The sequence below is a fragment of the Amaranthus tricolor genome, chromosome 4 (genome assembly GCF_026212465.1).
Source record: "Amaranthus tricolor cultivar Red isolate AtriRed21 chromosome 4, ASM2621246v1, whole genome shotgun sequence".
NCBI lineage: Eukaryota > Viridiplantae > Streptophyta > Magnoliopsida > Caryophyllales > Amaranthaceae > Amaranthus > Amaranthus tricolor.
Window position 1 is genome coordinate 18,809,441 of NC_080050.1, and position 11,904 is coordinate 18,821,344.

Here is an 11,904-nt window from a genome sequence, read left to right on the forward strand (position 1 = left end):
ATGCTAGCTTTACTTTGATTAATACTTTAAGATCAAAAGACTTAGTAAGAGGATTGCCATTCATAGAATTCCTAAAGGATCAGATTTGTGATCCCTGTGCCAAAGGAAAACAAGTAAGGTCGTCCTTTAAACCAAAGAATGTGGTGACCACTTCTAAACCGCTTGAACTAATCCATATGGATCTTTGTGGACCTATGAAAATCCAAAGCCGTAGTGGAAAACAATATGTATTTGTTATTGTTGATGATTATAGTAGATTTACATGGACTTTATTTTTAGTAAGCAAAGATGAAGCTTTTAATGAGTTTGTTTCTTTTGCTAACAAAATGCAAAAATCTAGTAATAATCAACTCATTCACATAAGGTCTGATCATGGTAAAGAATTAGAAAATTCAAGTTTCATGAATTACTGTAATGAACATGGAATAAGTCATAATTTTTCTGCACCTAAATCACCACAACAAAATGGTGTGGTAGAAAGAAAAAATAGAACATTAGAAGAAATGGTTAGAACCATGTTAATTGCTAGTGGTCTACCTAGAAATTTTTTAGTCGAGGCTGTCAATACTACATGTTATATTTTAAATCGTGTACTAATAAGACCTATCACTTCTAAGACACCCTATGAATTGTTTGAAGGTGTAAAACCAAATATGTTCTATTTTCGTGTGTTTGGATGTAAATGCTTTGTTCATGTTAATGCAAAACGAAACATAGGAAAATTTGATGAAAGAAGTGATGAAGCAATATTTCTTGGCTATTCATCTCATAGTTAGCTTATAGAGTTTACAACAGGGGAACTATGTGCGTTGAAGAATCCGTTCACATTATTTTTGAAGAAACTAACTTTATGACAAGTGAACAGGATACAAATGATTTTAAAATAAGTCTTGCAAATTTGGAAGATAATGAACATGTAATGAAAGAGCAAGATCAAAGAACAGTAGGAGGACAGCTGATTCAAGAACAAATCGAAGTACCAGATAATACAGAACAGCTAGTGAATGTAATTTTAGATGATGACTACATTTTATGTAAGCAAATGTATTTTTAGAGATTGTATGCAGGTCAATATCCGGTCGTGATTAAGATCGTTGATGGTACCTATGACTTAGTCTATGAACATGTGCTCGTCAAAGGAATCCAAAGAAGTTAGAAAAGGTATATTCCTTAGGATGTCAAATGTAGACAGGAGGTCTATTGTTCCCAAGTTTGATGATCTAACAAAACTGGAATTTGGAAATAGTGCAGTGTTCCCAGACTAGAGTGAAGAAAATACGTCTGCTGAAAATTCTGATTGTTATGTTTTCTGATTTTTTAGTTGATATATTAGTTAAAATTAATTTGTTGCATTATTTAATTATTAAGTTAACTGGAAAAATATTTTATAACCACCAAACGTCTGATTTTCTAAATCCTTTTTATTACGCTTTTGTTTCGGATCTATATTTAGTGAATGACTAAATTAGCTAAATATAGTGAAGGGAACCGTAGCTGATTTTGGTAAAGGGATCCTTAGCTATTATTAGTTAAAGGTAATCGTGCCTAATATTAGTTTAAGGTAACTGTATCTATTATTGGAAAAGGGAACCGTAGCTATTATTAGTAAAGGGGAACCGTGTAACTAATTTGTCTATTGTTAGTAAAAGGGAACCGTAGCTATTGTTAGGAAAACCGTGGGTTTTATTTAATCAAGTGTACACCTATTTTACCTTTTATTAAGGCAATAACCGTGGGTTTTGACCTTGTTATTTAAGATCCATATTATTCTCCTTATTATTAGGGATAAGGGAATAGTGGGTAGTTACCTCCTTTTTATTAGGAAAATTAACTCTATAAATAGAGGATTCGGTTGTTCCTTAAATTATGCATTCCTATGAGCAATCAAATTCATACGTTATTTTTGGAAACATTAACAAGAAATATTTTGTTTAAAAATTGCCAATTAACTTATTGTATTTTCTTATGCAGCTCTTTGATTTTATCTTTAGAGAATTTATCCTTGTAAAAGGGTTTTTGAGTGAATTGTTGTAACTAGACTTGGGTGAGTATAGGGGAGAATTAGAAAGCTTCTAGTGAAGCTAGAGAAGAGAATAGGTTGGAGTAAAGCTAAGAGAGTTGCTTTGAGTGAAGCAATTGAAAGGAGAAGTTGGCCCAGTAAGAGAAGCTTCGAGTGAAGCGAGTTGTTTTATGTAATTGTAACGAATTGCCTAAAACATAGTGGAGAGTTTTGAAATCCCGAGCGGTCGTGGTTTTTCCTTCTATTTAGACCTAGAAGGTTTACACGTAAAATTGTGTTGTCTCTTTCATTATTTTGCTCTAAGTTTAGTTTTATTTCTTTTATCTAATTCCGCAAAAATAGGGCTAAAATACTTAAAGTTATTAAAACAACAATTCACTCCCCTCTTGTTGTCGTTCCCATCTCTAAAACAGTCTACAAATAGGAGGTAAAATACTCTCTAGAGGGGGGTGAATAAAGAGTATGGGCGTTTAAAATTTTTGTCTGGATGAGTATCTCAAGAGATTGAGTGACCTTTCAAAAACTGTTTTCTGGGATAGTTTTAGGTCGAGTAAAAAAAAAATAACGTATGTGCGGAAAATAAACTTAAGGAATAACACACGATATGTTAACGAGGTTCGGTTCTAAACAACCTACTCCTCGCCTATGGGTTCTATTTCAACCCTTACGTAGGATTTCAACGCCTTTTATTAATAGACTTTAACACAAACTAGAAGATCTCACTATTTTCTCTCAGCATTTTCTTCCCCTTGAAGAAACGTCTTACAAGTCCCTTTAATAAAAGCAAATCCCAATCTCTCAATAGAGATTACAAGTTGAACACTTTGAAAAGTATTCTAAGTTAGGCGTTTAAACTATGAAAATAATCTAACTCTTTTTAACACTTAAGCCTATTACAAATTGTAAGAGCTAGATGAACGAAGATTTACAACTCTTTTGAATACTTAGAGAATACTAGATCTTAAGTCAAGAGAGAAAATTGTAAGAAGAGGTGCATTCTTAATTCTGAAATGAAGCGTTGTATGTATAGATGTTACGCCTCAACATATCCTTGAAGAGCAAGAAAGCTTCATCCTTTAATTTTGTTGATCTGGATAATCCTGTGCCAGTCCTCAAGACCTTGAGCTTTATCTCAAACTAACGTTGCACTCACAGCTCATCTATTTTCGTCATTGTGTACTTAAATTGTTTTTAATAACCAATGCTATGCTGCCACGTTAGAACTCATACAAGGTTTTGAAAACTCAGCAAAAATCAGATAAATCAACGTGTAAAATAACATTAAAAATTAATTCCTATTTGTAGCACTAATTTAAATTGTCATTTCCTATTTTTAGTATCAATTTAAATATTACCTTATTTATAGGAAACTCTTTAATTGTCTTAACAACTTAATTTAATTCAAATATTAATGTGTACTAATAATAACAAAACGTGTTTAGCTTGTACTACAGATATTTAATCATCCAATTATTTTAAGCACATATTTTAAATTCAAATCAAATATTCAAACGTTAATAACAAACGTATAAACAAACTAAATTTCAATATTTTAACCTATTAAAATATTTCAAAGATAATTTTAATAAACCTTGACCTATTAAAATATTTCAAAGTTAATTTTAATAAACCTTGACCTATTAAAATATTTCAAAGATAATTATGAAACTAACCTTATTATAAACATAATCACTTTCAAGACATTGAAACTAATTTCAAGACTTATAAATTCAACCTTAAGATAAGCTTAAGTTATTTAAGCCTATTCCAACAATTCGGAATTAAACATATATATCAATTATTAAATTTATATCCAATATGATTTTAGACCAACTTAAACAACTAAATTTAATTACTTAATTTATTTGTTTAATTGATATGTGTTTTGAATTATCATCATTTAAGAGAGTTAAGTCTTCAATTTTTGTATAATAATTTCCTTACTACTACTACTCAACACTCTAACTTAACGAATTTATACTCTAATCAATCTTTCAAGTACATTACAAAGTATGCCACAATAAACAATAATATTAGACTAATTAGCATGAGTAATTTTTGCCCTAAAATAATTATATCTTGCATATCATTTATTTTTACATTTCTAAATAATTAGAAATAACATTTTATATGAATTAGAAACAAACGATCAAACTAGTTACCTTTATATGAATCTAGTTGGAAGAAATTTAAAGAATATAGAATATAGCTTTAGAAAATAATAACCCTACAAGAGCCTTATAAGGATAATTTCTTCAATCCAAGCATACAATCTCTAAAGATTTCTCCAGCCATAATTTACCCTTTTATTTGATACAAAATTAGTAGAACAAGAATAAATTAACTTAATATTTTGTTTCTTTTTTATACCAATACCCATGGCAATATTTGTAATAGAACAAAAGAAAATAAAGAATTTTTTTAACAATTGCTTGCTTGCCGTGAGACAATGCTAATAACAAACTTCCTTCATCCATTTAGTGAATATGACTCAATAAAGTCCAATATGTACATACATATAGTGAATGTGTTGCTTGGATGTTTGAGATGTTGTATGGGTTGTTGATGAATGGTGATGGATTGTAACTGTCCTGTTTGGGTACTTGATGGTCGCTCGACCTAAGCTCAACTTGGCCTGGTGGCTCGACCGATCGTGCAAGGTTTTTATTATTATTATTTTTTTTATTTTATTTTATTTTTTTATTTTTTTTATTTTTTTCTTTGCTCCTGCAAAATCTGCTCTCTGGAAACCCTCAACACACGGACCCGGTCCGGTCTTCCAGAAACCCGATCCGGTCCTGCTCTAATAACCGTTTTTCCGCACAGTTTTCTTATTTAATCATTAGGGAATGTAATAGAACGGGGGGTTAACATTTTTCTCTGCAGTTTAGATACAATTAATTCTTCATTTTGGGAAAAAGAATCTTTGTAACTTTCAATTACTTTCGTTCGTCATTTGGTATTCGATTTCAAATATTATTTCTTTAACCCTTCCTTGTTATTACTTTTAATCATGTTTTCTTTAATTAATTCTTCTTTTGTTCCATTTGATATGTGTGAGTAGTTTCTTAATCTACGGTTAGATGGAACCCTAGCCATGATGTTGATGATGAATTATTGAATCCCAATCCCTTTTCGTTATGCATAATCCTTGTTCATGCTTGGTTTCTTATGCTAGTTAATTCATGTTTTTATCAATAAAAATTTTAGAAATTGTGGTTAACAATTTATTCTTCGTTAACGAAAGTTAAAGTTGAATGATTTGCCTTTTAGATCAAGGGCTTGATAATCTTCATGAAAATAGATAGATTTGATTGTTGGATCTTATAGAATACTATGCTCAATGTCATTGCTATACTTGATTCCATGAAAATAGGTTTGATTGTATGGTAGTGAAGCTAATAGTCTTTGAAAGAAGTTATTAGTATCCTTAATGATGTATTTGTCCCATTGAACTTGGTTATGATTGTTGTAGGGGTAGTAGGACTTTATCATCATCATATCATGCTAGTGGGGAAATTTACCCCTAGATGTCTTCGTATTATTAATTTACCTTTCTAATTAAATTGTTTTTATTCTAGTCATTTAATTAGTTTAGACATATATTCTCAAAAATCGTGTGTTACTTAGGATCAATTGATAGCCAGAAAATAATTATTTACTACGTTGTTCCCTGCGGATTCGACCCTAACTGCTGCTATACTAGTTGCATATTAGGATTTGTTTGATAGTACATAAACGACCTATCAAATTTTGGCGCCGTCGCCGTGGAACAACGGATTAGTTTAGTATTTATTTTTCTGAGTTTAAATTGATTTTTTTTCTCTGATTCCGCTTAGGTTAGGTCCCCCTTCCCTATTTATTTAACCTTTTGCTTTTAGTTTCTTTTGTTGCATGCAAACCAGACGACAGGGATACGAACTAGTACCTTTTGACCCTGAAATCGAAGCAACAGCAAGAAGACTCAACTCTAGGCAAAGAAGGCGAAGAAACAAGAGAAGGGAAGATTCAACCATGGCTAAAACACCAGAGAAACCCCTCCTGGATTACATCACTCCTGATGCTAGCATTGTCACTACAAGCATTGTGAGGCCAGAGATTTCCGGGAACCAGTATGAGATCCGGTCAGCATTCTTCAACTGGATCGCTCAGGAACAATTTCATGGTATTAAAAATGAGAGCCCAACTGATAACATTAATCTGTTCATCGACAAGTGCATGAGACACAAGTACAACAACGTCACTTCCGATCAATTAATGTTGATAGCTTTCCCTTTTTCTCTTGCGGGGGCGGCTAAGCAGTGGCTACGTGAGGAAGAACCCAACTCCATTGCTACTTGGGAGGCTCTGAAAAAGGCATTCTTGCATCGATACTACCCACCCGGAAAAACTTCAAAGTACTGAAATGAAATCTCTACTTTCAAGCAAAAAGACGGGGAATAACTCTATGATGCATGGGAGAGATTCAAAAGTCTAATCAGAAAGTGCCCACATCATGGATTACCGGATTGGATGGTTATTGAGACAATCTACAATGCTTTGAGGCATGAGATCCAGACTTCTTTGGATGTTGCTGCTGGAGGTAACTTCATGATGACAATACTAACCCATGCCAAGAAAATTCTTGATAATATGGCCTCAAATTACCACTGGCGAGAACAATCAACTCCAAGGCGAGGTGGTAGGTATGAAGTGGATGCTATTGTTGCTTTGACTAATAATTTACAGGCTTTGACAAGGAAGGTGGAGCAATTGGATGTAGCTGCAGTAAATAAAGTCTGTGGTGCTTGTGGGTTAAAAGGGCATTCTAGTGTTGATTGCCAACTTCAAGCCAAAGGAGTTGCTGCTGTGGAACAGGTCAACGCCATCCAAAATCAGAATGCCAGACAACAATACAACCCCTATTCCAACACCTTCAACCCAGGATGGAGGGATCATCCAAATTTTTCCTACCGAAACAACAATGCGTAGAATCCCTCATCCTCATACAACATACCATCGGGTTTCCTTAAAGACCAGGTCCGGTCCGTGAGGCAGCAGAAAAACAGAGTTTCTGAATTCAGCAAACCCGGTCGGGTTTAGAGAAATACCCGGACGGGTCTTCTAACGGCTTTCTTAAAATCTGGTTTTCCCTTCTCTTCTCCTCCACTTTCCCCACACCCATTCTCAAGCTTTCTCTCTCTAAAATTCACCATCTTCCCTCTCTTCAAAAATTCCTTCAAAACACACAAAAACTCCATTAAAATCACACCTTTCTCTTCCCTTTTCTCTCTTCTTCAACATTCATCCTTCCATTTTCAATCAAACTCAAACCCTAACTTTCTCTCTCCACAAAAAGGGCTCCGTTTTCTTTCAAACTCAAGGATGTCAAAGAGGCAACGATCTACAACTCGTGGAGCATTATCTTCTCGCGGAGGAAGCCGTCGACCACCAATTCCTTCCGACCCGAAATACCCCGACATCGTCTTTCGAGATGAGCATCAACATAAGAAGTTTCTTCAGGTAAAGGTACGGGCTATTCTTCCCTCACGTTTTTTCTGTTATGCATCTTTAAGAGAACTTGGAATTTACAATGCTATGTCAAATTTGTGTGCTGCACTGAATTTCACTACTATGTTTAACATGTATTATAATTCTCACCCTACATTAGTTTATGAATTCTTATGTTCTTGTGAGTAAGCAGTGTTAATTGGTGTACATGGCATGTCCTTCCGTTTGTTAAATGTTGATCGTTTTTTGTCTTGTGCTGAACTTGGCGAGCTTTTTGGGCTAGATCCTGATTGGGGGCTTTTGAAGGGTGCTTCAGGTCAATCTGTTTATGTAATTTGGAGAAAAATAACAGGAAAGCAGGAATTTGACCCAAAGCATCTAACAATTGCGAATGTGCAACACCCGGTGCTAAGAATTTTCCTGAAATTTCTATCAACAACTTTGTTTTCCCGGCATGATCATAGTGCATCGAGTTTAAATCATATTGCATTTTCGGCTCACGCTCTTAGGAGCAATGCTGATCCTCACCAAGCACTTCCTATGAAAATGGTGAAACATTTGACAGGTTTGAACTAAAGGCCTATTAATTCAGAACTTTTAATTGGTGGTATTGTCACTTGCATTGCCGTCCATTTTGGTTTTGCAGACTCTGTTGAAAGGCACCATGATGCCTTGCTCATAACCGCCTTCCTCAAGCATGCCAATTATATTACGGACCAAACCGGTCCTTTGCTTTGGCATGTTGCGAGAAGAACAATTGTTTTACCATCGAGGAACCTTCCCCCACTTTCCCCTAATTTGCCTCACTACTTGTTATTTCCTCCTGCTGGTTTTCTGATTGAAGAGGAATATGATCATTTGGCACACGAGGACCGGGAGGAAGAGGAAGACATTAATGACTTCCATCAACCTCACGACCCTCCACTCCTTCCGAATATTCCTGCTATCCCTCCTTCTTATAACCACTTCCAGCGCGCCGTCATGACCCAATTTTCCAACATGAACACCCGGCTAGATGACGTTTCCCAGCATATGGCTCAGTTAGAGCTTGACCAACGTCGAGCACTTGAGCCTATTTACGGCCAATTCTATCAAATCGGTGTGTTTCCTCCAGGGTTTTCTGAACACCCTTCTTGGTTTGACCCCACTAGATGGGGCGGTCCTTCCGGTTCTGGAGGTGGTGGTTCGGGTCAGTGATCATTTATTTCATCTTGTGCCAAACACTAAGGACCGTGCTTGGACTGGCTTGGGGGGAGATAATCACTTCCCATTCACTCACTCATTCACGCATCTGTATAGTTTTATCATTGTCAGCATATAGAGTTAGGTTTTACTTTCTCGCATGAAAAAAAAAGAAAAGAAAAGAAAAAAAGAAAAGTGTTATGTCTTGATGAGAACTGTTGGAATCTCCTGTATATGTGTAACATTGTCCTTTCCCCTAAAATGAATTTTGCAAAATGTTTTGACTGGTATTTTGGCATGTGACACTGTTATTTGGATGTCAGAGGCAAACCGCAAACACTCCTAATTTGAGAATCAGCTAAGTGGCATTTAATTGCCTCATGAACATGAGTAGGTCAGCTGGTGAGTAAGCCTATTCAAATGTGTGTATATTATCTGCTAGGATGCCCATTAGGGGCTAGACTGATCTTTACTTTGCTTTACTCCTTCTGGAATTTGACTAGATGTATCTTGTTGAAAATGATTTTCAGGCTTAGATGTTACTTGAAACCACATGGACTAAAAAGCGACCTTGCACTACTTGACTTTAGGTTTTAACCCTCTTGAGCTTGAGCCTCTTTTCTTTTAACCCTTATTACTAAGCTCCACAATCCCAAAATTTCCCCCCCCCCCCCCCCTATACCTTAGGGAGTGAATTGGTTATTTAAGTTTGATTTTGGTTGTTGGTGTGGTTACTGATCCATATTTATAAAATCTCGAGTTTCTTTTAAATTCCTCTGTATATAGACACCCCCAAGTATTATTTCCTTATCAAAAAAAAATCTCAAAAAAAAATCATCAAAAAGAACATGATTTATGTTTATAGTTAAATGTTCAAATAAAGGGGTTATGTCTTGTCCTTCTTGAAGCTCGAAATTTCGCTGGTTAAGTTCATTCAAGATTGGTTGTATGTTGTTCATGCTCGAAGTGTGTGTAATTGCGAGAAAAGAGTATTCACTCCCTATTGTCCCTACTAGGTCTCATATTTTTAGCACGACCAATAACCTTAGCCAATGTTACACCCGTTATTAGCCTGATTTGATTCTCTTGGTAGTTGAAGTCCTTTTCGAAGGAGAAGGATAGTAAAGTTAAAGTGAAAGTCTTTAGAATGTTATTTGTATTGGAGAGATCATTTTGTCCTTTTAAACACATGAGTGTAAGAGTTGGGAGGGAAACACTGCTGGGGAATGGAAGTAGTCATTTTTACTACTTTGGTGTGTGTAATGAGTTCTAGACTCATCGACGATGGAGTGGTGAATTTCCCCGTGAGTACCTCCTCATTTGATTTATGATGTGTTTACGATGGCCATAACTGGTTACCTTTTGGATGAATTGTGAAAGCCTTATTGCGCTATGATATTCCGGATTAATGTTGAGTACGCCTAAATGCCGAGTCGTTTGAAGTTGCTTTTAAATGAATTTCGAAAACTTTTGGGGCAAAAATTTTGTTGACCTATATGATCTCCACTTTTCTTTGATAGTCCATTTGCTTGGGGACAAGCAAAGGTTTGGTTTGCGGGAGTTTGATGTATGCACTTTGTACTATATTTTTATGCTCCTTTCCCTCGCATTTTATGGCATTTTGATGTGTGATTTCGCATTTTCCATGTGGTTTTACGCTTGGTTGGAGTTTTTGTGTGTCTTTGATTATTTCAGGCCATTTTACTCCACTCTTGTATTGGAAGCGGATCACTCCTGAGCATTAGGATGCGTGCTTCGAGATTTGGCAGAGTTCGAGACCACACTACGGCATTTCTGTGAGCTCACAGCTCCATTCGATATGCTTCTAGTCCCGTTGGATCTTGTTTGTACTTTTGCCGTGTTCTAATGAAGAAAAATAAGCACAAGATGATCGGCCCGGGCGGGTATTCTCATACCCGAGCGATTTCAAGTGAGAAATAGGAATGTAAGCCTCCAAGCCCAGGACCCGGTCGGGCATGCTCTAAACCCGGGCGGGTCTGTCAACAACCAGTTTGCATAAATATGAAACACACGGACCCGGTCGGGTCTTTGATTAAAACCGGTCGGGTCTTGCTTAAACCCGGTCGGGTCTTTACTTAAACCCGGTCGGGTCCTGCAAATTCTGCTCTCTGGAAACCCTCAACACACGGACTCGGTCCGGTCCTCCAGAAACCCGGTCCGGTCCTGCTCTAATAACCGTTTTTTCCGCACAGTATTCTTATTTAATCATTAGGGAATGTAATAGAACGGGGGGTTAACATTTTTCTATGGATTTTAGATACAATTAATTCTTTATTTTGGGAAAAAGAAACTTTGTAACTTTCAATTACTTTCGTTCGTCATTTGGTATTCGATTTCAAGTATTATTTCTTTATCCCTTCTTTGTTATTACTTTTAATCATGTTTTCTTTAATTAATTCTTGTTTTGTTCCATTTGATATGTGTGAGTAGTTTCTTAATCTAGGGTTAGATGGAACCCCAGCCATGATGTTGATGATGAATTATTGAATCCCAATCCCTTTTCGTTATGCATAATCCTTGTTCATGCTTGGTTGCTTATGCTAGTTAATTCATGTTTTTTCAATAGAAATTTTGGAAATTGTGGTTAACAATTTATTCATCGTTAACGAAAGTTAAAGTTGAATGAATTGCCTTTTAGATCAAGGGCTTGATAATCTTCATGAAAATAGATAGATTTGATTGTTGGATCTTATAGAATACTATGCTTAATGTCATTGCTATACTTGATTCCATGAAAATAGGTTTGATTGTATGGTAGTGAAGCTAATAGTCTTTGAAAGAAGTTATTAGTATCCTTAATGATGTATTTGTCCCATTGAACATGGTTATGATTGGTGTAGGGGTAGTAGGACTTTATCATCATCATATCATGCTAGTAGGGAAATTTACCCCTAGATGTCTTAGTATCATTAATTTACCTTTCTAATTAAATTGTTTGTATTCTAGTCATTTAGTTAGTTTAGACATATATTCTCAAAAATCGTTTGTTACTTAGGATCAATTGGTAGCCAGAAAATAATTATTTACTACGTTGTTCCCTGCGGATTCGACCCTAACTGCTGCTATACTAGTTGCATATTAGGATTTGTTTGATAGTACATAAACGACCTATTAACTCCCCCAAGCCAAACCCTTGCTTGTCCCCAAGCAAATGGACCATCAAAGAAAATTGGAGATCATATAGGTCAACA

The 11,904-nt window shown here is 35.6% G+C and overlaps 1 non-coding gene across 1 annotated transcript; it reads right to left on the reverse strand.

Moving 5' to 3' along the window:
- Positions 1-6,416: 6,416 nt before the first annotated feature.
- LOC130811964 (small nucleolar RNA R71) lies at positions 6,417-6,522 on the reverse strand. The gene has a single exon (XR_009041574.1). It is a non-coding gene; the product is annotated as a small nucleolar RNA R71 (small nucleolar RNA).
- Positions 6,523-11,904: the final 5,382 nt, after the last annotated feature.